The sequence below is a fragment of the Cnephaeus nilssonii genome (assembly GCF_951640355.1).
Source record: "Cnephaeus nilssonii genome assembly, chromosome: 1".
Classification (NCBI taxonomy): Eukaryota; Metazoa; Chordata; class Mammalia; order Chiroptera; family Vespertilionidae; genus Cnephaeus; species Cnephaeus nilssonii.
Window position 1 is genome coordinate 34,527,955 of NC_137072.1, and position 23,753 is coordinate 34,551,707.

The following is a 23,753-nucleotide window of genomic DNA, read 5'->3' on the forward strand; positions in this document are numbered from 1 at the left end:
CTTTTCATGGCTTGCTAGATAATTTCTGTTTAGTGCTGGATGTATATAACATATATATATATATATATATATATTAGAGGCCTGATGCACAAAATTCATGCAAGAGTAGGCCTTTCTTCCCCCAGCTGCCAGCACCAGCTTCCCTCTGGCACATGGGATCTGGGCTTCCCTCCGGCCACTGGCAGGCACCTGGGACCCGAGCTTTCCTCCCAGCCCCAGCTTTGTCTGGAAGGTTGTCTTGAAGGACATCTGGTCTAATTAGCATATTACACTTTTATTGTTATAGATGTACTAGTATCCTATCTAATAAAAGTAATATGCAAATAGACCATACCTCTGCGACACCCACAAGCCACGCCCACCAACCAATCAGGAGCAAATATGCAAATAAACCCAACCAAGATGGCTCAGGCCACAGAGAGCTGGAGAGAGGCTTGGGTTTCCCCAGCAATGGAGGAAGCCAAGTTTTCAGCCTGCCCTTGCCTGCCTAGGCTTCCACTCAATGCTACAAAGTTTCAGTTATACAAGTTAAATAAATTTCAACAGAAATGGCTGCAGACACAGAGCAAGCAGGAGGCTCCGCTCCAGGCTACAAAGTTTCAATTGTAGAAGATACATAAATCCCAGATACCAGGGCCTCTGCTTGGGTCGCCAGGGGGCTTGGCCAGCCTGCAAAGCACCACAGGCCCTTCACCCAGGCCACCCCACACTCCAAGAGAACCCCCACCCTGATCCGTGACACCCTTCAGGGCAAACCAGCTGGCCCCCACCCATGCACCAGGCCTCTATCCTATCTAATAAAAGAGTAATATGCAGATTGACCATGACTCCAACACACAAGATGGCTGCCCCCATGTGGTTAAAGATCCTGCCCCCATGTGGACACAAGATGGCCATCCCAAGATGGCCAGCAGAGGAGGGCAGTTGGGAGGGACCAGGCCTGAAAGGGAGGGCAGTTGGGGGCAATTAAGCTTGCAGGGGAGGGCAGTTAGGGGTGACCAGGCTGGCAGAGGAGGGAAGTTGGGGGTGACTGGGCCTGTAGGGAAGGGCAGTTGGGCGGGACCCAGGCCTGCAGGGGAGAGCAGTTAGGGGTGACCACGCCTGCAGGGGAGGGCAGTTAGGGGCCAACAGGCTGGCAGGGGAGCAGTTAGGCATTAATCAGGCTGGCAGTGGAGTGGTTAGGGGGTGATCAGGCTGGCAGGCAGAAGTGGTTAGGGGCAATCAGGAAGGCAGGCAGGCGAGAAGTTGGGAGCCAGCAGTCCTGGATTGTGAGAGGGATGTCCGACTGCCTGTTTAGGCCTGATCTTACTGGGCAGTCGGACATCCCTCGAGGGGTCCCAGATTGGAGACGGTGCAGGCTAGGCTCAGGGACACACCCTCTCCGTTCACGAATTTCGTGCACCAGCCTCTAGTGTGTGTATATATATATACACACACACACACACATATATATATACACACACACACATATACACACACACACACACATATATACACACACACACACACACACACACACACACATATATATATACACATATATATATATATTGAGGCCCAGTGCACAAATTCATGCATAGGTGGGGTCCCTTGGCCTGGCTGGCAATTGGGGCCGATCAGGGCTGGCTGGCCACGGGGAGGGAATGCCGGAGGTTGGCCAGCTGCAGGAGGTTGGCTGTGGGAGCACACTGACCACCAGGGGGCAGCTCCTGCATTGAGCATCTACCCCTGGTGGTCAGTGCACATTATAGTGTCCTGTTGACTGGTCATTTGGTTGTTCAGTCACTTAGGCTTTTATATAGATATAGATATAGATATAGATATAGATATAGATATAGATATAGATATAGATATAGTTATATAGATATATAGATATATGTAGATATATATACATTCACTTACTAAAGAACAATTTGGTTGCATTAAAATTTTAGCTATCTATACTAATAAAAGGGTAATCTACTAATTAGACCGGGTCAACCAGACATCTTCCGGACATTCAGCTTCCTTCTAGACAAAGCCACGGTTGCAGGGGCTGAGGCAGAGGCGGTTAGGGGTGATCAGGCTGGCAGGGGAGCAAGAAGTTAGGGGGTGATCAGGCCGGCAGGCAGAGATGGTTAGGGGCAATAAGGCAGGCAGGTAGGTGGAGCAGTTAGGAGCCAGTGGTCCCCAGGTTGTGAGAGGGAAGTCCCAAATTGGAGAGAGTGCAGGCCAGGCTGAGGGACACTCCTCACCCATCCCGTGCATGAATTTTATGCACTGGACCTCTAGTATACATATATATATATATATATATATATATATATATATATATATATACTAGATATATATATATAAAACCCTAATATGCAAATAGACCGAATGGCAGAACAACTGAACAACCAAACAACTGGTTGTTATGACATGTGCTGACCACCAGGGAGCGTGCGCAGAACATGGCAGGCATTGGCAGCAGGCAGCAGAGCATGGAACATGGCGGGTATCAGCTGCGGTGAGATGTTGGAGCAGGAGAGTGCGAGCACCAGACCAAGGCGGGGTGCCGGTCGCTGTCATCGGGTCGAGCCTCTGGTGGTTACTGAAAATGTTTTGCTCCCACGTACCGCAGTCCCACTGGGCACTCGCACCTGTTGCTGGTGCCAGGGTTGCTGCTTGCACCTGCTGCCAGTGCCAGGCGCCAGTCCCAGGTGCCAGTCCCAATTGCTCAGCGCCGTCAGTGGGTGAGAGCAAAAGCTGCCGGCCTTGATCGCCCCTCAGGGCTTCTCCACCTCCCCCTGCTCCTGAAGGGCGATGAGGGCCAGCAGCAGCCTCTCGCACCTGCTGCCGGCGACAGCCCGGTTTACAACCCCTGCTGGGGCTGGAGTCACTGCTCGCACTTGCTGCTAGTGCCCGGCACAGTCCTGATCGCTTGGTGCCCTCAATGGGTGTGACCAGTAGTGCTGGCTCCTATCTCTCCATGCTGTCAGAGGGTGTGAGCAGGTCAGTGCTGTCAGCACTTGGGAGTGGCGGCAGTGGGAGCGGGCTACCAGCAGACAGGAGACCAGGCCACGGCGGAGACCCACCCCTGTGCCCACTGGAGCCTCCTGGCCCACAGTTCCTTTCAAGGTGCAAAAATTTATGCACTGAGCCCCTAGTTATGAATAAAGCTAATATAAATACCCATGTATAGATTTCTATCTATACATGTTTTAATTTTATTTGGGTAAATAACAAGGAGCACTATGGTAGATTGTATGGTAAAAATATATTTAGTTTTGTAAGAAACCACCAAATTATATTCCAAAGTGGCTATATTATTTTTGCATTCACACCAGCAATGAATGAAAGTTTCCTTGCTGTAATCCTCATTAGCATTTGGTGTTCCAAATTTTAACTATTTTAACAGGTGTATAATGATACTTAATTGTTGTTTTAATTTGCATTTCCCTGATGACATATGATGTGGAGCATCTTTTTTCTTATGCTAATTTGCCCCTGTATATGTTTTTTGGTGAGTTACCTGCTAAGTTCCTTGGCCCATATTGGGTTGTTTTTATTCTTAGTGTTGAGTTTTAAGAATTTGTTGTATATTTTGAATAACAGTCCTTTATCAGATATTTATTTTGCAAATATTTTCTCCCAGTCTGTGGTTTGTCTTTTCATTCTCTTCATGTTGCCTTTCAAAAACAGAAGTTTTTCATTTTAATAAAGCCCAGCTTATTCATTTTTTTTTCATAGATTATGTTTCTGGTATTGTACTAAGAAGGTATCTCCATACCCAAGGTCATTTTGGTTTTCTCCTATTTTATCTTCTAGGAGTTGTATAGCTTTGCATTTACATTAGGCCTATGATTCACTTTGAGTTCATTTTTGTGCAGGGTGTAAGGTCTTTGTCTGGCTTCATGTTTTTGCAAGTGGATGTCCAATTTTTCCAGCACCATTTGTTGAAGAGACTATCTTTGCTCCTTTGTCAAAGATAAGTTGACTAAATTGTGGGAGTCTATTTCTGGGCTTTCTATTCTATTCCATTGGTCTGTTTGTCTATTCCTTCACCAACACCATACTGTTCCAATTACTTTATAGTAAGTTTTGACATCAGGTAGAATCAGTCTTCTAGATTTATTGTTCTCCTTCAATATTGTGTTGGTTATTCTGGGTCTTTTGACTTTCCAAGTGAACTTCAGAATAAGTTTGTTGATATCCATCAAATAACTTGTTGGCATTTTGATTGAGATTTCTCATTATTTTTTACAATGATTACAATTGTGCTGTCCAATACAGTAGCCACTGGAAGGGACTAATGAGCCCTTTAAAAAGACCTGGTTCAAATTAACATGTTTTATATGCTTTTAAAATGAACACAGATCATTAAAGACCAAATATAATAATTAATGAATAATATATTATTGTTTTTATATGTATTACATGTTTAAATGACTATATTAGGTATATGTTCATATAATAAAATAATATATTAAAATTAATTTTAAAATTTCTTTTAATTTTTCTTAATATGGTTCCTAGAAAATGGAAAATTGACTATGCGGCTCACATTATACTTATATTGGACCAGGATGCTTCAGAGAGCCTGGAAAAGCAGCTGCACTCTGCTTTCATTACTAATGCTCTTAATAGCTAATTGGCTTGAACATCAAGGATAGTTTGTAAAAAAATAACTAACATAGACTTCAATATCCTGCCAGTGTTTGTAAGTAATCTAGAAAAGCCCCCAGAAGTCTCTTAGTAATTCTGTTAAAATTATCTTTATCACATGAAGATATCTCAAACTGGAATCCCTCATTTAAATTATTAGCTACGGTAGACACTATGAATTGTCTAGCTGCACTTATAGTCTTAACTTTCTTCTTACTTTATACTTTTTTAAAAATTATCTTTATTGTTAAAAGTATTGCATATGTCCCCTTTTCTGCCCACTGAGGTGCTCCACACTGCACCCACACACACCCCTCCCAGGCCTTTACTTCACTATTGTTTGTGTCCATGGTTATGCATATATGTTATTTTCCTTCCTGCTCCCCTGCCCCTCTCTGAGATTCATTAGCATGTTGCATGCTTCCATGTCTTTGGATCAATTTTGCTCATCAGTTTATTTTGTTCATTAGATTCTATACATAAGTAAGATCATGTGATACTTGTCTTTCTATGACTAGCTTATTTCACTTAACATAATACTCTCCAGGTCCATCCATGCTGTTTCAAAGGGTAAGAGATCCTTCTTTATCACAGCTGCATAGTATCCCATTATATAAATGTACCACATCTTTTTATCCACTCATCTGCTGATGAGCCCTTGGGCTGTTACCAGATCTTACCTATTGTAAATTGTGCTGCTATGAACATAGGGGTGCATATATCCTTTCTGATTGGTATTTCTGATTTCTTGGGATATATCCTAGAAGTAGGATCACTGGAACAAATGGCAGTTCCATTTTTAATTTTTTGAGGAAACTCCATATTGTTTTCCACAGTGGCTTCATCAGTCTGTATTCTCACCATCAGTGTACTAAGGTTCCCTTTTCTCCACATCCTCGCCAGCACTTTTTACTTCTTGACGGTAGCCATTCTGACAGGTGTGAGGTGGTACCTCATTGTCATTTTAATTTGCATCTCTCTGATGAATAGTGACTTTGAGCATCTTTCATATGTGCATTGGCCATCTGTATGTCCATGTTGGAGAAGTATCTAAGTCCTTAGCCAATTTTTTAATTGGAATGTTTTTCTCCCCTTTGTTAAGTTATATGAGTTCTTTATACTTCCAAGTCTAAAAACAAACAAACAAAAAAAAACACTCCCTTACTCAGGCTTTCCATTTAGCACACAGTATGCCCAAATAATACAGTTTTATTCAGTGAGACATAGCTGAAGCCTGCTGTATGGTATTTTAATAAACTTTTACTTTCTGACAAAGAAAATATAGTTGCAGCTCCTATAATCCTTTCTCCCTTCTTTCTTTATTTAAGTCCTTTGTCCATTTTTTAACTGGAATGTTTGCTTACATTTCTCTAATGTATATGTGTTGCCTAACACTTTTGTATCCAATTTGAGCCTAAGAAGTCACTCAACTTCAGACTAACTGTAATATGTGAAAGCAATTTGCTACTTGTATAAGCTGCTGTAAGTAAGGTTTTCTGTTACTTGCAGCTGAACATATTCTCAACTGATATATTGAAGCAATTATTCCTTGAGTGTCTGGCCTCGGAACCTTGTGCCATTATTGACTGCCTCCTCTTCCCAAACAATAATGTGTGTCACTGAGCCACATTGTTTGTCTGTCCGAGGCACTCCTACCTTTTCAATCTCATTCTTGACACCACAGTGCAATCCCTCATTACTAGGTATATAGTTCCTACATAAAGTTAGAGATGTCACTTTCCTCTTCAAACCTTTTAAAACAATTCTCCGCTTCTAATCTTTGGCGCGCGAGCACGACCATGGGTGAGCCTGAACTCAGGCCCCTGTTCCCCATATTCAGCCCCACGTTGGGCGCCATATGTGCAGCACCAGAACGGCCAGGTTCGGTGAGCCTGAGAGGGGGCGGTGAATGATTAAGAGAAGACAGACAAGAGAAGAAAGCTGGGTCTGGGTGGGATGCTGTCCTCTCTGATGGAGAGCTAGCAACAGCGCCATGGACTACAAGCCGAGTCTTTATTTTATAGCCAGTTTCCACAAGGCAAAGTAAGGGTATGGTCAAGATGTTTACAACATTCTCATGGGTTTTGAACCTACTCAATTACATGCATCTGATCAAGCTTTGTTTACTTGCTGCACCTCCCACATTCTATATCATTCAGCCACGTGGGACCACAGGTTCGGACCATAGGTTCAAGCTTACAACTATAGCCTTTGGCTATAATTGTGCTGGGACTTGCACATGGCTTTGCTGTGAGAGGATCATGCCCTCTCTTTAGTCCCAGGCTTGAACCTGTCCAAACACTGTAGCCACTCTCCACACTAATCAAATGATGAGCAAATGTCCTAACCTGGCAAGTAATTCAAGGTCCTCTACAGTCTGTTCATAATTTACCTTTCTAGACTAAACTGTCCCCCTTAGCACACATATACTTTTTGTCCCATTCACATTGATTTTATTTTTTTAAAATATGTTTTTATTGAATTTAGAGAGAGGAAGGGAGAGAAAGAGAGAAACATCGATGATTATCAGTTGCCTCATGCAAGAGTCCCTTACTGGGGATCCAGTCTGCAATTTGGGCATGTGCCCTGATTGGGAATCTAACCAGCAACCTCATGGTGCATTACACAGTGCTCAATCAACTGAGCAACACCAGCCAGGCTCACATCAAGTTTTTAAGTGTCTCCCTATGTTACTCCTCCGAATCTTAAATTACACCTCTCTCTCTGTCTGGGATACTTTGGTTCTCCATTGCACTGTGGAAAGCCAGTCCATATTTTAAAAGCCAGGGGATATATTACACTGCCCTAGTCACATTCTCTGATTCCTCTCTAGGCAAAAGTGCTCTCTCCCTTCCTGTAGCTCTTTTGGTCATGCACAAATTTTACTAAGGCCCAAATATATATAGCAAACATTATGCAAGGTATTAGGAACAATGAGTAGGACACAGTCCTGGCCATTGGTATGTGGAGGAGACATAAAAAGGTAATTTCAATAAACAAAGGTCAATTAGCATAACCTTGGAGAGTCAGATTTTGAGAAGGTGATGCTGAGGCAAAATGAAGAATTAGTGAGCAAGTAAAGAAGCAGGCAAGGTCTTTTCAGACAGAAGAAATAGTATGAGCAAAAGTAAAGAGACAAGCAATACCATGATAGGTTTAATGAACTGTTAGCACTTTTCAGTTGCTTAAGTTTCTTTTCAGTCAAGAATCAAGCTTTATGGAGATAAAGAACAACAATTGGATGGAAGAAAATGTCCTCAGGTTTGTTTTGGTGGCAAAGATTTTTTTTCCTTATGACAAGGTTATTAGTAATGTTTAATTTAAAAAATGAAAATAAAACACAAAATGACCAGTACTTATAATTTGGTAAAATTGTCAATCTCTGGTGGATATTTGTTATAATAAAAACATACACAAATATGTTAATTCTTATTTACTAAACTGAGATGATAGAATATCTATGTATAATAATGAAGAGATAATGTGGATCAATTCTTACACTGTAAGAAAAAAATGAGTTAATTCATCAAGGTTTCACAAACTGTTGTAAAAAATCAAGTCTAAAACCTCAGCTAGTTAGCACAATGGAAGTGTTCCTAGTGTTTTTAACAGGCCAAGGCTAGCCTTTCTACTTGAATGGTTCTCCTCCAGGTAGTGATTTGGAGATCCCTCTCACTCTATATTGGTGCTCCATCTTCCTCAGTACAGTTCCCAGAATCACCTTTTCACTATTCTCTCTTGTTTGAAAAGAAAAGAACATAGGAATCTTGTGTAGGTGGTCACTTCTACATACCACATTATTTCTGCTCACATTGCTTTAGTTCAGTGGTCCTCAACCTTTCTAATGCTGCGACCCTTTAATACAGTTCCTCATGTTGTGGTGTCCTCCAACCATAAAATTATTTTCGTTGCTACTTCATAACTGTAATTTTTCTACTGTTAATGAATCGTAATGTAAATATCTGTGTTTTCCGATGGTCTTAGGCTCTACAGCACAGGTTGAGAACCACTAGCATGGTCGCCTAAGACCATCGGAAAACACAGATATTTACATTACGATTCATTAACAGTAGCAAAATTACAGTTATGAAGTAGCAACGAAAATAATTTTATGGTTGGAGGACACCACAACATGAGGAACTGTATTAAAGCGTCGCAGCATTAAAAACGTTGAGAACCACTGTTTTAGTTGGAACTTCCTAAGTATAAGGACAGTTTGTGTTTGTGATTGCATCCTGAGTCCTAGAAACATAGAAAGTGAGTTTTGTGATCAGAAAACAGGCTGGGACATGTGGGGCAATTAATAGGTAAATTAATTTATCCCATTGGACAGGTGATGGGTTTGTGCTAAAAATTTAAGGGGTTAATACATTGTATTAGAAGAACAAAACTATATATTACACTTGATCTCTTTTATCCTCTAAAGACATTTAATTTTATTCATTTATTGATTCACTCCTTAATTTCAACTAACATCCACTAAGCACTTAATATAACCAAGGCATAGTATCAGGAGTAATTGCAAAGAGACACATATCAGAGATACTGATATGGAATAATTTGTCTCCCCATCTGCTAGAGTGCTTGTTCCAAAGTTGTTTCTCACCAACTTTGTTCATTTGTTGAATTAATTATTCTATAATTGATCAATCCAACATTACAAAATGCACTGTTATAGGGCTACAATGATTACCACAGAGGTGACATAGCTGACAATATTTTATATTGTATTGGTCTATTTAAATTTCAAAAAGCTGCCCTGGGTGTATTTTGGCTATTTGTTGAAGAGATAAAAACCTCATAAACAGATTTGCTTCCACTGTTCATTAATTCCTTAGCTAAATACGAAAACACCTAGGATAGTGCCAATACCAAAGGAACACTCAATTATATGCTCTTTAATGAGGGTGATGACAATAAAAGTTACAAGTCTGGAACATGAATAGCAATGCTATGATCCCATTTTAACAATCTGGTTGGTTCTTCAAAATTTCTACATTTAGCCGAAACAGGTTTGGCTCAGTGGATAGAGCGTCGGCCTGCGGACTGAAAGGTCCCAGGTTCGATTCCGGTCAAGGGCATGTACCTTGGTTGCGGGCACATCCCCAGTAGGGGGTGTGCAAGAGGCAGCTGATCGATGTTTCTCTCTCGTCGATGTTTCTAGCTCTCTATCCCTCTCTCTTCCTCTCTGTAAAAAATCAATAAAATATATATATTTTTAAAAATTCCACATTTAGGAATTGGGATTTTTCTTCTTTTTTTCTAAAGATTATTTTCTAAAGGAATCAGAATTGTGGCTATCTACTATAGCAGTTATAATTCTTTTGTTAATAATAGATTCTTTCTGAAAGAACTATGGGTGTTAGTGAGGTAACCATAAAGTGAAAAAATCAGTGAATTTGAGGCAAAGGAGTTCAGATCAATCAATTTAGCAGCTTAAAATTTTTTGAAAAAAAACAGAGAATATCATGAAAATAGTGAATCAGCAAGAATATTTCTTATAACTATGGCACAATAAGTTTATGCTTTGGCATATTCTCTTGAATTATATAAATATAAAACAATAATAGCTACAATCTAAATGAAATAGTCAATAGGATATCTCTAGCCTCATGAGTAAAATAGACAATCCTGTGAATGCAAGGATTGCTGAAAACTACAAGCTGTAAGAATGGCAGCAGTGGCAGCTATACAGTTGGTTTCTGCCAGGAAACAAAGCCTGAATGTTATATACCGATGGCCTAGGAAGATAAAGACCTACTGAAAGCCAGGGGTTAGGATGGTCCTGATAATATACAAGAAAGGCTGGATAACTGTCACTGCAGGGGTCCATGACTTCACAGGAAACTCAGGGTCTATGTAGGCCAGAAGACAAAGATGAATTCTGATAACAAGAAAGTGGGACAAAACAGCACTTACTAGTATCTATGAATAGGTTTATAAGTATCCCAATATCATTGCAGAGGATCCTGAAACCTAGCTCTTGCCTGGGGGCTATGAACAATCAGGTGGAGGAAACATCCAAAATTTTAGATAAGAAAAAACAGACAAAATTCAAAATACAGTTCTACACTTAAGATGAGTTTTTAAGCCAACATTCCAAGTATATAAAAAATAACTAAGATGTAATATCACAGATTAATCATAGGTACATATTTAATTTCAGATATGGTTTTTAATTTGCAGGATTTTAAAATATATTAAATAAATTTTAATGCTCAAAGTGATAAAAGAAATAATTTCTTAAAAGAAATGATTATTTATATATAAAATAATACTTTTGTTCCTTAAAAAGAATCAAAGGTCATGGAACAAAAACGGAAATTGTATAAGAACTTAAAAAATACTATTTGTGCCAAAACCGGTTTGGCTCAGTGGATAGAGCGTCGGCCTGAGGACAGAAAGGTCCCAGGTTCGATTCCGGTCAAGGGCATGTGCCTTGGTTGCGGGCACATCCCCAGTAGGGGGTGTGCAAGAGGCAGCTGATCGATGATTCTCTCTCATCGATGTTTCTAACTCTCTATCCCTCTCTCTTCCTCTCTGTAAAAAATGAATAAAATATATTAAAAAAATACTATTTGTATATGAAAAGTATAGTTTTTGAAATTTATATATATGTATATATATATATGTATATATATATACATATATATGTGTACATATACATATCCTCTCTAATAAAATGGTAATATGCAAATCAACCATCACTCCGCTACATAAGCCACTCCCACCAGCCAAGCCACGCCCACAAGCCAATCAGGGTGAGCATGCAAATTAACCCCATCCAAGATGGCTACAGCCACAGAGAGCAAGGTTTCCCAGGTAACAGAGCAAGCCAAGTTTTCCATAGCCGTTGCAGGCCTAAGCCTCCACTCAAGCTATAAAGTTTCAATTATAGAAGGTAAACAAATTCAAACAAATGGCGGCAGAATGGAGCTTGAGAGAGCAGGCCAATGTTGCCGGCGGCAACAGGGGAAGCAAAGCTTTCTGCACACCCTGGCCGGGCTCACCCGCTTAAGGCTACAAAGTTTCAATTGTAGAAGGAAAATAAATTCCAGATACCAGGGCCTCCCCTTGGGTTGCCAGGGGGCGTGGCCAGCCTGCAAACCACCACAGGCCCCTCGCTCAGGCCACCCCACGCCCCAAGGGAACCCCACCCTGATCCGGGACACCCTTCAAGGCAAACCAGCTGGCCCCCACCCATGCACCAGGCCTCTATCCTATCTAATAAAAGAGTAATATACAGATTGATCATCACTGCAACACACAATATAGCTGCCCCCATGTGGTAAAAGATCCTGCCCCCATGTGGACACAAGATGGCCACCACAAGATGGCCAGCAGGAGAGGGCAGTTGGGAGGCACCCAGCCTGCAAGGGAGGGCAGTTGTGAGGGACCAGGCCTGCTAGGGAGGGGAGTTGAGAGGGACTAGGCTTGCAAGGGAGGGCAGTTGGAGGTGATCAACCCTGCAGGAAAGGGCAGTTAGGGGTGACCAGGCTGGCAGAGGAGGGAAGTTGGGGGCAAACAGGCTGGCAGGGGAGCAGTTAAGCATCAACCAGGCTGGCAGCGGAGTGGTTAGGGGGTGATCAGGCTGGCAGGCAGAAGTGGTTAGGGGCAATCAGGAAGGCAGGCAGGCAAGCAGTTGGGAGCCAGCAGTCCTGGATTGTGAGAGGGATGTCCGACTGCCCGTTTAGGCCCAATCCCACCAAATGGGCAGTCGGACATCCCTCCAGGAGTCCCAGATTGGAGAGGGTACAGGCTGGGCTGAGGGACAACCCCCCCGCCGTGCACGAATTTCGTGCATGAATTTCGTGCACCGGCCTTCTAGTATATATATTAGCATAGAACTATGTGCCAGAGTATTCATGAATTGGAAAATTTACCCAAAATTCAGAACAATTAAAATAGAAATATAAAGGAGTAATCAATTTCTATGGGGAAGAGAATAGATCAAGATGTTACAGAACATTTTTTATTAGATTTGCAGAAAGAGTGTGGCAGTTAATGTGTCAACTGTTAAGCTATAGTATCAAGTTATTTGATCAAATGGCAGTTTGGATACTGCTGTGAAGTTATTTTGTAGATATGATAACATTCACGATCAGATGACTTTAGGTAAAGCATTTTACTTCTATAATAGGGTAGGCTTCATCCAGTCAGTTGAAGGTCTTTAAGAGAAAAAAATTTCCCAGAAAAGAAGGAATTATGTCTCAAGACTGAAACAAAAAATTCTACCTGAGTTTTCAAACTATTTTCCATGGATTTCAGACTCAGGAGTACAACAACAACTCTTACCTGAATTTCCAGCCTCCGACATGCCCTACACATTTCTGACTTGCCAGCCCCTACAATTGCATTAGCCAATTCCTTAAACAAATTTCTTCTCTCTTGATATATACTATTGGCTCTGCTTCTCCAAAGAACCATAACTGAAACAAATAGAATGGAGAAGATGGAGTGAGACCAATGTTTGATAACTATGTAGAGCAGAAATCAATGAAATCAGTAGAAAAAATTAACAAAACAAAAAGTTTTATGAAAAGATCCATATAATCAATAAGCTTCTCTCTAGCCAAGCAAACTAAGGAAAAAAAATAAAAAGACACGAGTTACTCATATCAGAAGTTAAAGAGGGGTCATAATTACAAATCCCACAATATCAAAAGGATAAAAAAGGAACATTATGAATAATTCTATGGCCATAAATTTGATAGCCTATATAAAATGGGCCAATTCCTTGAAACATACAATCTGCCAAAAATCACATGGGAAGAAATGGCCTATACTATTAAAGAAATTGAATTGATAATTAATAACTTCCCAGAACAGAAAACAATAAGCCCAGAGGTAAGGTGTTCACTGGTGAATTCTACCAAACTTTTAAGGAAGAAATTATATCAATTATCTGCAATCTCTTCTAAAAGATGGAAGCAGAGGGAATATCTCCTAGGGCCAGCATTACCCTATTAACTAAAACAAGACATTGAAACTCTAGATATTTTCATAACCTGCCAATGCCACATGGCTAATAAGTGAAAGAGCCAGAAGTTGAACTTGAATCAATTCAGTTTCAAACTCCATGTTTTTTTTTCCTGGATACTCAGCTACACCACAGTCAGATTTGGCATCTCCATGCATTCATTGCTCTTCTCACAATTAGAGCACGAGAGGTCCCGGATTGAGAGAGGTATGTCTGACTGTCAGACATACCTCTTATTATCCGGGACCTCTGACTCCTAACTGCTCACCTACCTGCCTGCCTGATTGCCCCTAACCACTCTGCATGCCTGCCTCATCGACCCTAACCACTCACTTGCCTGCCTCATAGCCCCTAACCACTCTGCATTCCTTCCTGATCACCCCTAACTGCTCACCTGCCTGCCTGATTGCCCCTAACCACCTCTGCCTTGGCCCCCGCTGCCATGGCTTCGTCCAGAAGGACATCCGGAATGACGTCTGGAAGGTCATTTGGCTGCCCGGTCTAATTAACATATTATGCTTTTATTATTATAGATTATATTTAATGTATTTTTTCCATTTTTATTGACTTTAACAGGGTGACATGGGATAACAAAATTATACAGATTTCAGGTGCACAATTCTATAACATATCATCTTTACACTGTATTGTGTGTTTACCACCCCAAGTCAAGTCTCCATCCATCACAATTCTGAGCTCTTTCTGCCTGTGCTCTCTCAAACTTATTCTCAAATTTTCCTTTAAATTTTTTTTTTAATTTGTAATTGTTGCCCTCATGCATTCATTATAAACCCGAATTTCATGCAAATTAATCCAAGGTTTTTTTGTTTTTGTTTTTGTTTTTAATTTTCAAGATAATTAGCCAGAATTAAGGATACTTTCTGTGACCATTTACCAGTTTTGTTGTATACAAATGAAATTTTATTCCATTATAACATTCAGGCTCTAATAGGAGATTAAACATTTCACCTTATTTACATTATTGTTTATGCCAATAATCTCACTAAGTAGTTTGAAATAAAAGTTCATATATATATAATGCCATCCTAAGAAATGAATATGGGTAGCACCTCTTAGATCAGTTAATAGATGCAAAATGGAAGGGAATGTACATGGATATATGTTTACATCCCTAGTGGGTACTAGCATCAATTTTTGCATGACTCTTTTTTCCTGGAAAAACATTTTTAGTATATAAGATATGTTACTACTATAATTATTATCAACATTAATAACTCAGAAAATGATTTCAAGTAAAAGTTTCCATGGAAATAATTACTCATTATTTTAAAATAAGTGTTATTTTAAAGCGGAACCAAGCTCATGATGAAACACATAGATATCTTATAGCTCTAAGGAAATACAGTCTCAATTTTTTCTTCTCTTTTTGTGGAAACATTCTTATATTATTATCCAATAATATCCTAAATTTCACATCTCATTGCCATTTTCTTTTTTATAATTTATTGCAATTATATTAAAATAAAGTAACTCAACAACACATGTCTCATCAGAACACACATTTATTGATAAGATTTTGCTTTCCTGGGATTTTCCTTAAGACATAATTTTCAAAAACCTGCTTGCATTGCACACCTACTAGAATTACCGGAATGTCTTAAGAAGAAAATTGACAGTATCAAGTATTGGTGAAGATGCAAAACAAATGCAATTCTCACAGAATGTAAAATGGCACAACCACACTGGAAAACAGTTTGACGGTTTCTTATCAAGTTGAACATGCACTCACCTTATGGCCCAGCAATCCCACTACTAGGTATTTACCCAAGAGAAATAAAAACATATGTCCACACAAAAACATGCAGGCCAACATTTAGTCTAATATTTATTCATGGTTGCCCCAAAACAGAAGCAACCCAAATGTTCATGAATCAATAAATCGTATATCCATATAATGAAATCCTATTCAGCAATAAAAGTGCACTACCAATACATTTGGTAACAGAAATAAATCTCAACTGCATAATGTTAAGCTAAGCCAAATTTAAAAAGTTGTATAAGTACTTTTATATGAGATTCTGAAAAAGAAAAACTAATATAACAAAAAACAGATTGTGATTTCTGGGGCTTGGCCAGGGGTAGGAGATTGACTGCAAAAGGGCATAGGAGAAGGTTTAGTGGGTTAGGAGGATTAGGGGGAGGCTGGAAAAAGGCTACAAACTTTCAGTTATAAGATGAATAAGGTCTGAGGATCAAAGGTATAGCATGGTAGCAATAGTTGATAACACTGAATTATATAATTGAAATTTACTAAGAGAGTAGAACTCAAATATCTTCTCATAAAATAAACAAATAGGTAAATATGTGAGGTAATGAATGTATTACATCAATTGTACATACATCAAATTAACACATTATTATGCATAAATATCCTAAAATTTGACTTGTCAATTATACATCAATAAATCTGAGAAAAAATTGCTGTGCACAATATTGAGGAACAAGGAATTCCTTGGTTATACATGGGCAAGTGAAGTGGTGTGGGGCTAACATGGTGCTTCTTTGTAATTAAAACCTTCCTCAGAAATTAAATTAAATTTTAAATTTCAACATGAAAATCTTGACTGCACTATGAAATAAATTAGCCTTTAGAATTTATTTTTGGGAAATATCTACACTAACATAATAGAATAAGTTAAAGAGAGGAATGTATGCCCATATATGTCTTAGTGAATAATTGGGCTTAGGAAAACATACTTATCACATAAGATCATAGATTCTTAATAAAATGAATATTTCCTTTTTTCTCTCATAAACTTATGAGGCTTTACCTCTGTGAAATTTGTAATTTATGCCAAAAAGGTAAAAATAATATTTTTGTTTTCATGAGTTCATTTCTTTTTTTTAATAAAGGAATTACAGTACCAATATGAAATTTGCTACTTGAGCATTGCTGTCATTATGATAAATAAGAACACATGTATTGCTCTATTGATTGGCAGAAAAAAACAAAAGGGCATTAATACTATGTAGACTAACATGGCCACTTGCCAACTTTTGTATTCACGGACACATCGTGCAAGATCTCAAGAAAAAGAGGCCTTGCAACTTACCACCTAGGTTGAATAATGACCCAAGTCCTAAAAAATGGTCATTTCATTCTCATTTCTCATTTGTTGTATCTGTCTAGAATCTCAGTTTTATTATTAAAGTTGGGATGATAATTGATAAATTATATTAGGTAAATATCTCCTGAGGTTAAACATCACTTCAAGAACTAATGTCACTTTCAGATAGTTTTAGATTTAATACTAGTTAAGAATTGTCTCAACTCTTTATATTGAAAAATGTACTGAAGAGTTTTAAAGCTGTGTCCATTTGAGCTTAGATATGTATGATTATGTCTCTAGAAATCTACGGTTTCAATCAATAAAAGGGTTCTTGCTTCTTTAGTAAATTATTCCTTTTTTCCTCTATACTAGAACTTTGTATGCATTCTAGATATTTTCATCAGATCTATTTTTTTCAGTTCATTATTTTTCAGTATTTTAGATCTATTATAAACTAGCCAATGAGATTTTAATTTTATTGATTACAATTTTTGTTATTGTGTTGTCTGTTCTTTTTAAAAATAATTTTGGACTTTTTATATGTACATTGTTTTCTCTCATACTACAATACTTTATGTCTTTGCCATTTAACATTTATTTATAATCTTCATCTAATATTTACATATATGATGTTCTTGAGGTATAATCATGCTGCTTCTTATATGAGATCAATTTTAGCTAACTCTGAGGTTTGGGGTGAGTGTGTTTCCCTTATGAAAAGTTTTCAATTGCTTCTACCAATTAATTCAGAGCTATTTTCATCCTCGGACCACTTTTTAATGTTAATTTCCAGCCCAAGGTTTTCTATAACTTGCAGATAGCAAATTAGAGCAAGATTGGAACCCCAAATCTTTTTGATAATAGGTCTAAGACCACAAATTCTCAAGATAGATCATTTTATTCACACTAAGAAACTGAGCCAAGAAAGTCATGTTTTCCTATTGTCTTAATCTGTTTGGCTGATGGACAGCCTTTCTATTCTACCTTTTCATTGAGTATATAATCATCAAAACCAAGGATTTGGGGAAAGATCTAAATGACAACTCTATTTCAGGTAGGACCAAGAACTTACCTTGTTATCCATGGCCATTAAAATTCTAACTTCTTGGTAATCAAGGCCAGAAATCTTCCCATGAAAACCTCTTTATCAATCCATTTTGCTACTCGGCTTTTAATTTTTTATCCTAGAAGATTTCCCTTAATTTCATGGGAGTTTACTTAATATGAATCTTAATGAATAATATATTTATTCAGAGTTTTTCTTTGCTTTGTTATTGGAGTTTTATCAAATTATCTAGTATAAACATAATCACATCAATATAAACATCTAGTCATAAACAAATATATATTATTTACTAGGAATATTCTGATGTTCTTATGTATTTAGATTCTCATAACTTGCTATCCTCATCATTAATCTCATCTCCTAAAACCGTAGTTGGCAAACTATGGCTCGCGAGCCACATGTGGCTCTTTGGCCCCTTGAGTGTGGCTCTTCCACAAAATACCACGGCCTGGGAGAGTCTATTTTGAAGAAGTGGCATTAGAAGAAGTTTAAGCTTAAAAAATTGGCTCTCAAAAGAAATTTCAATCATTGTACTGTTGATATTTGACTCTGTTGACTAATGAGTTTGCCGACCACTTGTCTTAAAACATCATGCTTTCTGGCTCCATCATTATTCTATGGTAGTGTAGTTTTCTTACCTTTTTTCCTCTTAGATAAACTCTATTCCATTAAAAATGTAGCATCTATAGATACTTTAGCTGCAACTATAGACATAACAAAAGGGGTATGATTTTAATACATATATAATGAATATTGAACTTCTTCATTAACACTCTACACTAGAGTAATTGAAAATCATGACACTGATTTTAAATCTTTTCCTTTCTTCATCTGAAATTCAGAGAAGTTATAACACAGCTTCTCTATAGTGATTCAATATATCTCTTGACATTTTTTAGAAGTGCCACCCAAATTATTAATGCTAACTATATTGTTGCTGAAAGAAAAGCTAAGAACACCTTGAATACTAAGTTCCTGATTCTTTAAATGACATGACATAGTCTATTCTTGGTAATTGCTATTGAAACCAAATTGGTCAAAGTATTCATTCCAAGACTGTAATAATGGTATTTTCAGTTTTGGGCCATATTTCATGATCTTATTTGCCATTAGCACAGCTATTTGAACAGTGGTATATATGCCACGCTAATGATCATTGAGATTCAGAGACAGGAAAGGCCCACTGAGATTCACAGATATACTCTGCTGTAAAAATACATAGTATGAGTAGTTAAGAGAAGTAAAATTTGTAGTGTGAGAGGAATGTGAGTGAAGGTAACAGGTGGAGGCTCAGTGGGCACATCGGTGTCAGAGTTCAGCAACATAAACAATAATCAACAGTCCTTGTATCGCACAGACAAAGCCAATCAAAGTATCAGCATCACATAGTAGAGATTTAGCTTGGATTTCAGATTTTGAAAAGAATAGGTAAATAGAAAGAAGCAGTACCATTATTTCTAGGTCATAATTATCACTTGCAAGGGACTTAGATAAGTAGTAAATAAAGGTCAAAACACAATTGACTTGAAGTCAATCTGGCAAGAGACTTGTTGAAAATTTTGGTGGACAACCCACACTGTAAGGTTAGTTTTTGTATTCCCTTTGTTAAAGGCCAAACTGATTACAAAAACTAAAATAAAACCGAATATTTAGCTGTGTGTCAACAAAAGTGGAAAGATGAAGGGACAAAAATCAAGGCTATGTAGATAAAGAAAAATGCATGAGAAGGACCCAGGGAAATTAATCAGAAAAGACACTGGATAACTAGTATTGTTAGTCTTGTTAGATTTATGCATAATCATAACACACATTTTAGTATATGATGTTAGCTCACTCCATTTTCATCTGCTTACTATTAAAAGAGGAAATTTTATTAATTCATTTTCATGATAATTATAACAAAGAAAACAGTGTAGATGAATTTGCTTATAGAGTAAAATATGATTTCAATAATAGCTACAGCTAGTTCTTATATGTTAAAAATACAGTTAGGATTATTAGATAATAACTCTTAATAAATGGAATGTGTTTTTATTAACAATTCCTCAAGTTTTTAATTAGTACTATTTTTGGAGACTGGTTTTATGTTTCATACATTTATGTTAGAAAAAAATCCTTTTATTTTCATTATACTGCACAACTTACATTTTTCAAGAAACTGCCATAATTATCTTTGCTTTTTATAATTGTTTTAAATTTATATATGAAGCTAAAGTTGTACAATGGAAACTCAGTTTGTAAAGTTACACCCAGAAAAGTTACCCACAGATATAAGTAAATAACTAGTGATCAATTTGAAAACAAATGAAGGCCTGGGCTCTGCATTTATTTAAATAACACAGTTTCTGCATTGTATACCCAAAGTGTCCTTCTCAATGGGAAACATAAATCTCTTTATCTATACAAACCATTGTTGCACTTTTCCCCCTTTTACCATTAATTCTGAGCTAAAATTACCATGTGAATTAGATTAATAATAATCTAGAAAAATATTGACATTTATATTATCAAAGCTTCATTTTTATTCACAACATTCTTGCTGGGAAGGAACTATACAGGCAGACCTATGAAATTATATAACTTGGGAAGAAAATTTCCCTAAATTCTACTTTTTTTTAAATCTTTCTCTGCACATTTAGAGTGCCCAGAAATCACTATCTGCTAGGCTCTTAGCAACCTTTAGTTTTTTTTACTGTCCACTCTAAACTATTACTGTTCTGTCTCCGTGAATGCCTCTGTGACTCATAGAATGAATGTTTATACTTAAAAAAATGACACCTTTATTATATGTGACTTTTAATGTTACACATCCAAAATCAAATACCAGATCTTGATTATTTTTTTGTGTTTAGTAGAAATGGTAGATGTGTAGGAAATGCCAAAGAAAATGCCCCACATGGTATTTCTATTTGGTTTTGAAGTCTGTTATTTATTGGTTTTAGTACTAAAGGATAATAATTGTAGACAATATATTATTCTACCTAATTATTTTATATGAAAGGTTATATTTTATGAGATAGTTTGTTCTGATTTGAAGCATAATGCACAAAATAACTTTAAGAACCCAACTTAGTAAGTTGAAAGTCTGTTTCTATTTTATATCACTGTAAATGAATACTTCTAAAAGAATAAGGATTGAACTTGTCTTTGGACTTTAAAATAAGCTACTATGCTTCAGTTGAATGGTTTGAAGCACAGTGAATTAAGCTTAATAAAGGCTTTCAAATCCTCAGTGTACAAGTAATGAGTGTGCAGGGACATTCTAGGGAAGGGCAAATTTATGTTTGCAACAACAAGCTTTTCTTCCCTTTGTGGTTAGAATTATTTTCAATTGTGATGGTGAAAATAAAAATGCCAGGAAAAAAATCATGTTTAGCTTGGAAGTTTGGTGTTCTGGAAACCAGGGGACTGATTAGCAGGATATCTTTTATCCTGAAGAATGTCACATGCCCACATATAGTGTATATAAAATGCATGAATTGCCTCTTCTTACATCCTCTCTCCACCCCTGAGTGGGAATGGATAGATCAGAGGGTCAAGTGTAATTAGGTCTTCCTGCAAAGCTCTCTTTGGAAGGTCTGGTAGAGCCCTCCCAGATGGGGTTTAAAGCTGACTGGCGGGGCTTGGAGATATGGTAACAAGATTTTGGTCCTAATCAAAAGCAAATAAAATGTCCCATCACAAAGGAATTATACTTGAGTGTCCTCTGTGATAGTAGTACTCATTAATAAATTTGAAACTATGAATGTAAAACGTATTCGTTGTCACCTTAAAAAGAGGATTCACAACTTTTGTGAGAATGCTTGCAAAATCCTATTTGCCATTTCCAGCCTCTTCTGGCATACCTTATTACAACATGAAACTTTCAAGAAGAGAGGGCAGGAAAAACTACTTTTATTCTGACTTGCAGGAATTTTGAGTGGAAACTTATTCCTATTTATACTTGATTCTAAAGTATTCAATACAAACCCACTGCACTTTAAAATATATATATATATATATATATATATATATATATATATATATATATATATTGATTTCAGAGAGGAACGAGAGGGAGAGAGAAACATCAGTGATGAGAGAGAATCAATGATCGGCTGCCTCCTGCACACCTCACACTGGGGATCGAGCCTGCAACCCAGGCGTGTGCCCTTGACTGGAATTGAACCTGGGACCCTTCAGTCCACAGGCTGACACTCTATCCACTGAGCCAAACCAGCCAGGGCCCCACTGCACTTTTGATGAAAGTTCTCCTCTTTATGGATGACTCTCTTCTGGTGGTCATCAAATCATGTGTGGGGAATATGCAAAGTATTTCTGCAAACAATTATTGACACAATCACATGTATCAATGAACATGTAAATAGTTGCATGAATTACAAGTGACTTTTTAGCTATAAAAATGCCATTATCTAATTAGTGCTTATTTATAGCTTCTAAAATTTTGAATAAAGGCCTAACCATCACTTTGGTAATGTCTTCATTACCAAAACCAACATTTTTTGCCCCTGAGAAGGAAAGGATAGGTGAGTCAATATTTTTCATTTTGCTTCTCCAGAACCTCTAAAATATAATCCATTTCATTTATTCTTCTTTGTTCTTTCTCGAGATACCTCCCTTCTTAAATTTAACAAATATTTCCCAGTTAGCTAATAAGCATAAAATACTGTATTTGACATTAGAGGAAATAAAAAAATAAAGAGGTATTTGCTCTATAATAATTTACATTAATTGGAGGGCTATTTATGTACACTCTTTTATCTCTCTGATAGAAAACAACCATGCTTACCTTGTTCTTGCATTTGTTTTATTACAAACACCCACCTCTACATTCTTGTGTTTATCATTCATGCTCCCTTGAAATGGCCTAAACTCCTCTAAGTCTTAGTCTTTCAAATGCCAACTCAAGTCTCACCCTCTCTGTGAATCTTTACTTGCACCAATCATAGCTTCCTTTTTTCAACAAAAAGCATTTTTAGTACCACTCTGCTCTGTATTATTTTATCTTTTATGCATAGACCCTATCTTTATAAATTGACAAGTGGCCAGGTGCACGAAATTTGTGCATGGGGGGGGCGGGGAAGGGGGGTGTTCCTCAGCCCGGCCTGCACCTTCTCCAATCTGGGACCCCTCGAAGGATATCCTATTGCCAGTTTACAAGGATCGGGCCTAAACTGGCAGTTGGACATCCCTCTCACAATCCAGGACTGCTGGCTCCAGCTGCTCACCTGCCTGCCTGCCTGCCTGATTGCCCCTAACCACTGTGCCTTTTGGCCTGCTCGCCCCCAAATGCCCCGCCACCAGCCTGATCACCCCCAACTGCCTGCCCTGCTGGCCTGCTTGCCCCCAACTGCCCCCCTGCTGGCCTGCTCACTCCAAACTGCCCCATCCCACTGGCCTGATCACCTCCAACTGACCCCCACTGATGGCCTGCTCACCCCCAACTGGCCCCCCTGGTGGTCTGCTTACCCCCAACGGCCCCTGCCGTCCCATCCTGGTCTGATAACCCCCAGCAACCCAAGGTCCCAGCCCCTAATTTTTTTTTTTTTTTTAGCACCTCCTTGAGCGGAGGCCAGGGCTGGCTGGAAGCAAATACTGTACTTTCCAGCGTATAAGACGACTGGGTATATAAGATTTTCCTGGGTTAAAAAGTCATTTTATAAGCCAGAAAATACGGTATATTGGACTATATTGATGGGATTAGATATAATGGATTAGATATAGTGGACTACTGTATTTTCTGGCATATAAAATAACTTTTTAACCCAGGAAAATCTTATAGGCCCAGTCGTCTAATAAGCCAGAAAATATGGTATCTAGGATTTGTTTATCTTCTATAATTGAAACTTTGTAGCCTTGAGCAGAGGCCAGGACCGGCCAGGAAGCTTGGCTTCCTCCATTGCGGGGGGCAACCCAAGCCTCCTGCTTGATCCAGCTCTGTAGCCGCTGCCATTTTTGTTGGGATTTATTTATCTTCTATAATTGAAACTTTGTAGCCTTGAGCAGA